Source organism: Oncorhynchus mykiss, chromosome 1 (genome assembly GCF_057628025.1).
Source record: "Oncorhynchus mykiss isolate SJ-2025 chromosome 1, ASM5762802v1, whole genome shotgun sequence".
Taxonomy (NCBI): domain Eukaryota; kingdom Metazoa; phylum Chordata; class Actinopteri; order Salmoniformes; family Salmonidae; genus Oncorhynchus; species Oncorhynchus mykiss.
In genome coordinates, this window is record NC_143022.1 from 19,757,568 (window position 1) to 19,763,567 (window position 6,000).

Here is a 6,000-nt window from a genome sequence, read left to right on the forward strand (position 1 = left end):
CCAGTCTCTAATATCAACCAGCTGCGTTTATTCTCGAGAGTACTGAACATGATACAGTTTACCACAGATTATAAACTGAAAATGACGTCATTAGTTTTCGTAACACCCCGTCTCATCAACCAGCAGTACAATGGCTGTATAGTTCTCAAGCCTTCCCACATCGTCTCTCCCTACTAAGATAATTTACGACGCAAGCCAAGGTCTGCCTGTGTAGATAAGCATTCTAGCCAGCCTGGCTATAAATTCATTCATTTCTACCAAGGAACAGACAGTCATTGTTCTACTTCTTGATTATATTTACACGCATTATATTCAGTACTAGGATTATAAAGAAAATTAATATATATACAGTAACATAATAGTATTCTGATTAGTCAGTCCTGATTGAAATGTATACATAATTAGTCATTATTGATCAAAAATTCCCTTAACAGATGGCCACTCCAATACCTTGACTTTGTTGTCCTTAAGCCATTTTGCCACAACTTTTTGAAGTATGCTTGGGGTCATTGCCCATTTGGAAGACCCATTTGCGACCCAGCTTTAACTTCCTGACTGATGTCTTGAGATGTTGCTTCAATATATCCACATACTTTTCCTCCTCATGATGCCATCTATTTTGTGAAGTGCACCAGTCCATCCTGCAGCAAAGCACCCCCACAACATGATGCTGCCACCACCGTACTTCACGGTTGGGAGGGTGTTCTTCAGCTTGCAAGCCTCCCCCTTTTTGCTCCAAACATAACGATGGTCATTATGGCCAAACAGTTCTATTTTTGTTTCATCAGACCAGAGGACATTTCTCCAAAAAGTATGATCTTTGTCCCCATGTGCAGTTGCAAACTGTAGTCTGGCTTTTTTATGGCGGTATTGGAGCAGTGGCTTCTTGTTTGCTGAGCGGCCTTTCAGGTTATGTTGATATAGGTCTCGTTTACTGTGGATATAGATACTTTTGTACCAGTTACCTCCAGCATCTTCCCAAGGTCTTTTGCTGTTGTTCTGGGTTTGATTTGCACTTTTCGCACCAAAGTATGTGTCTCTTCCCCGAGTGACGGCTGTGTGGTCCCATGGTGTTTATACTTGCATACTATTGTGTGTACAGATGAACGTGGTACCTTCAGGCATTTGGAAATTGCTCCCAACGATGAACCAGACTTGCGTATGTCTAAAAAAATGTTCTGAGGTCTTGGCTGATTTCTTTTGATTTTCCCATGATGTCAAGTAAGAGGCACTGAGTTTGAAGGTAGGCCTTGAAATACATCCACAGGTACACCTCCAATTGACTCAAATTATGTTAATTAGCCTATGTCATGGAAATTTCAAGATTATGTTATAATGCTTGTATTGCATTATAATGGTTGTTTTATGCAACAGAATAGAGTATTCTGTTAACTATTGTGTGTGCGTTCTACTGAGGATGGGCCTCTATGAGATAACACTGACAGAGGAGATTAACGATGTCTTTGGGTGATAAAACCTAAAGAGCATTCCAGAGAACATGAGTTCATGTTTGTGCCATACCGTACTAGAGTGAGATGGTTCCAGTTTGGAGTAGGAGGACCAGACACTGGTCTACACAATGAAAACGGTTGACACAGCAGATGCTGTCTGCTATGTATTATAGATATCTTTCATAGAATGGTCACAAGGCTAAGATTTCTATGTATCTGTTGTTCGTCATGTAGGTTGAGAGGAGTGTATCTTGGCTGTAAAAGACCTTTGTACTTTTGTTTATTCACTCTCAACAGTTCATTAGAAATGGTGAGTCATTGAAAGTCATTGCTATTGCAAAGCTCTTACTATTAAAGGTATAGTTTAAGTATAACTCTGACTTGTGTGAAAGGTTTGTCTCTCCTCGTTTGATAAGACAGAAATTAACCACCACACCTATCAGAAGCTTCTAAAGCTATGACATCATTTTCTGGAATTTTCCAAGCGGTTTAAAGGCACAGTCAACTTAGTATATGTAAACTTCTGACCCACTGGAATTGTGATACACGGAATAATAAGTGAAATAATCTGTCTGTAAACAATTGTTGGAAAAATTACTTGTGTCATGCACAAAGTAGATGTCCCTAACGGACTTGCCAAAACTATAGTTTGTTAACAAGAAATTTGTGGAGTGGTTCAAAAATGAGTTGTGGCATGTCTTGTGGCATGTCTTGTCGGGTATGCATGGGTGTCCAAGCTGTGTGCCAGTAGTTTAGACAGACAGCTCGGTGCATTCAACACCTCTCATAAATAAAAGTATTGATGAAGTCAATCTCTCCTCCACTTTCAGCCAGGAGAGATTGACATGCATATTATTAATATTAGCTCTCTGTGTACATCCTCTGTGTACATCAGCCGTGCTGCCCTGTTCTGAGCCAATTGCAATTCTTCTAAGTCCTTTTTTGTGGCACCTGCCACACGACTGAACAGTAGTCAAGGTGCGACAAACTAGGGCCTGTAGGACCTGCCTTGTTGATAGTGTTGTTAAGAAGGCAGAGCAAATCAAAGTTTATTTGTCACGTGCGCTGAATACAACAGGTTACAGTGAAATGCTTACTTACAGGCTCTAACCAATAGCATCGCTTTTTATACACCAACTTCTCCCCATCTTAGCTACTACTGCATCAATATGTTTTGACCATGACAGTTTACAGTCTAGGGTTATGCCAAGCAGTTTAGTCATCGCAACTAGCTCAATTTCCACATTATTTATTACAATATTTAGTTGAGGTTTAGGGTTTAGTGAGTGTTTTGTTCCAAATACAATGCTTTTATTTTTAGAAATATTTAGGGATAACTTATTCCTTGCCACCCAGTCTGAAACTAACTGCGGCTCTTTGTTGAGTGTTGCAGTCATTTCAGTCGCTGTAGTAACTGACATGTATAGTGTTGAGTCATCCGCATACATAGACACTCTGGCTTCACTCAATGTCAGTGGCATGTCGTTAGTAAAAAAAAAAATTGTAAAAAGCAAGGTGGCCTAAACACACTACTCTGGGGAATTCCTGATTCTAACTGGATTATATTTGAGTGGCTTCCATTAAAGAACCCCTGTGTTATGTTAGACAAGTAACTCTTTATCCACATTATAGCAGGGGGTATAAAGCCATAACACATACGTTTTTCCAGCAGCAGACTATGATCAATAATGTCAAAAGTGGCACTGAAGACTAGCAAGCCATCCCCCACATCAATTTCTCTCAGCCAATCATCAGTCATTTGTGTAAGTGCTGTGCTTGTTGAGTGTCCTTCCCTATAAGCATGCTGAAATTCTGTTGTCAATATGTTTACTGTGAAATAGAATTGTATCTGGTCAAACACAATTTCTTCCAGAAGTTTACTAAGGGTTGGTAACAGGCTGATTGGTCGGATATTTGAGCCAGTAAAGGGGGCTTTACTATTCTTGGGTAGAGGAATGACTTCAGATTCCCTCCAGGCTTGAGGGCACACACTCTCTAGTAGGCTTAAATTGAAGATGTGGCAAATAGGATTGTCAATATTGTCTTCTATTATCCTTAGTGACTCCGGTGGCTTGTCATTGTTAATAGACAACAATAATTTTTTTCACCTCTTCCACACTGACTTTATGGAATTCAAAAGTAACATTTTTGTCTTTCATAATTTGGTCTGATATACTTGGATGTGTAGTGTCAGCTTTTGTTGCTGGCATGTCATCCCTAAGTTTGCTTATCTTTCCAATAAAAAAGTAATTAAAGTAGTTTACAATATCAGTGGGCTTTGTGATGAATGAGCCTTCTGATTTAATGAATGAAGGAGCCGAGTTGGCTTTTTTTCCCAAAATTTCATTTAAGGTGCCCCAAAGCTTTTTTACTATCATTCTTTATATAATTTTTCTTTGTTTCATATGTAGTTTATTGTTATTTAGTTTAGTCACGTGATTTCTTAATTTGCAGTACGTTTGCCAATCAGTTGGGCTGCCAGACTTAATTGCCATACTTTTGCCTCATTGCCATACCATTTGCCTCAAATTGCTAGTTCACAGTTGGAAATGAGAACTTGTTCTCAACTGGCCTACCTGGTTAAATAAAGGTGAAATAAAATAAACAAATAAAAATCCCTCTCAAACATACAATTTTTCAATTCCTGATCAGTTCAAGGGGATTTAACAGTTTTTACAGGCATTTTCTTAATTGGTGCGTGCTTATTAGTAACTGGAATAAGTAGTTTCATAAATGCGTCAAGTGCAGCGTCTGGTTGCTCCTCATTACACACCACAGACCAGCAAATATTCTTCACATCATCAACATATGAATCACTACAAAACTTATTGTATGACCTCTTATATACATTTTAGGCCCAGCCTTTAGAACTTTGGTTTTCCAAGATATGGCTATAATAGTGTGATCATTACATCCTATGGATTTGGATACTGCTTTCAAGCAACTATCTGCAGCATTATTAAAGATGTGATCAATTCATGCGGATGATTTCATTCCTGTGCTGTTTGTAACTACCTTGATAGGTTGACTGACAACCTTATCCAGGTTGCAGGCACTGGTTACAGTTTTAAGTAATTTCCTGAGGTGGCAGCTTGATGATAGCCAGTCAATATTTAAATCCCCCAGAAAAGATACTTCTCTGTTGAGATCACATACATTAGAAATCATTTCACACATATTATCCAGATGCTGACTGTTAGCACTTGGTGGTCTATAGCAACTTCCCACAAGAATGGGCTTTAGGTGAGGCAGATGAACCTGTAGCCATATTACTTCAACAGTATTTAACATTAGATTGTCTCTAAGCTTTACAGGAATGTGGTTCTGAATATAGACGCAACACTTCCTCCATTGGCATTTCTGTTTTTTCGGTAGATGTTATAACAATGTATTGCTACCACTGTATCATTATCTAAGTGAGTTTCAGAGATAGTCAGAATATGAATGTCATCTGTTACAAGAAAGTTATTGACTTCCTAGGCCTTGTTTCTCAGGTATATATGTTAATATGGGCTATTTTTAGCACTTTTCTAGGTTGCTTGATTGTTTTTAATGCTTTACTGGGAAGCTTATCAGAGGTAGACTTAATCATGTTATTTACATTGGAGCTGATAGTGCAGGGTGAGCTGAATAAAGTGGTCTTCCTACTATTGCACACTGCCTCAGTGCTAATAATATAACTCTGGTTTATAGGCTCATGATTACTGCTTACAATAGATGTAGGATAAACAGATGTATTCGGTGCCATTATGGGTACATAAATTAAATTACTTACATTGTGTTTGCCAATGCCCCTAAGATCATGTACATTTGATGCAGCATTATGATGACTCATTGTCACAATGGTAGGGATTAACTGGTCTTGGATCATTTACCAGTCATTGTTTCAACGCAGCCTTGAAATGCGTGTACCAAAATGATTTGGATGGACTCCGTCATTCCTGTAGAGTATCGTCTGTTTTCAGAAGGTGTCAAAGGTATCAATAAAAGTGACTCCAGCAGAGCTACAGTAGTCTTTTAGCCAGATGTGTAATGCCAGCAGGCTGCTCAATCTTTCACACCCGCGGCACAACGATGGTACTGGACCTGATATTATTGCCAGTTTTTTGAAGTCTTTTAATGCTAAAATCAGTTCTTTAAAATCCATTTTCAAATGTTCCTATCTAGCCCTCCTGATGTTGTTTGACCCCACATAGACTACGACAGTGTCAGCTCCCGGCATCTGTGGTAGAACAGTCGGAAACAGCCTTGTTATGTCCTGTACTTGTGCTCCTGGGTAGCACAGGGTTTTTGCCTTGGGGACAGAGATGTTTCTCACCATAGAGCTGCCTATGATGACAGCTGGTGATGTTGAATGGGTCGTTCTCTCAGGCAGCTTCATGGTCTGGTGAGGCTGGGAGCTCCGAGGATCTGAACCCGAGGTAGAAGCCACCAGAAAGGGAGACAGAGCCGAGGACCAAGACGCAGGTACCTCCGGTTCCGATCTTGATTGGGAAGCCACCAAGGACGAAGGCGCCAGATCCTCTGGATGCAGTGAGGCAAAGCTGTT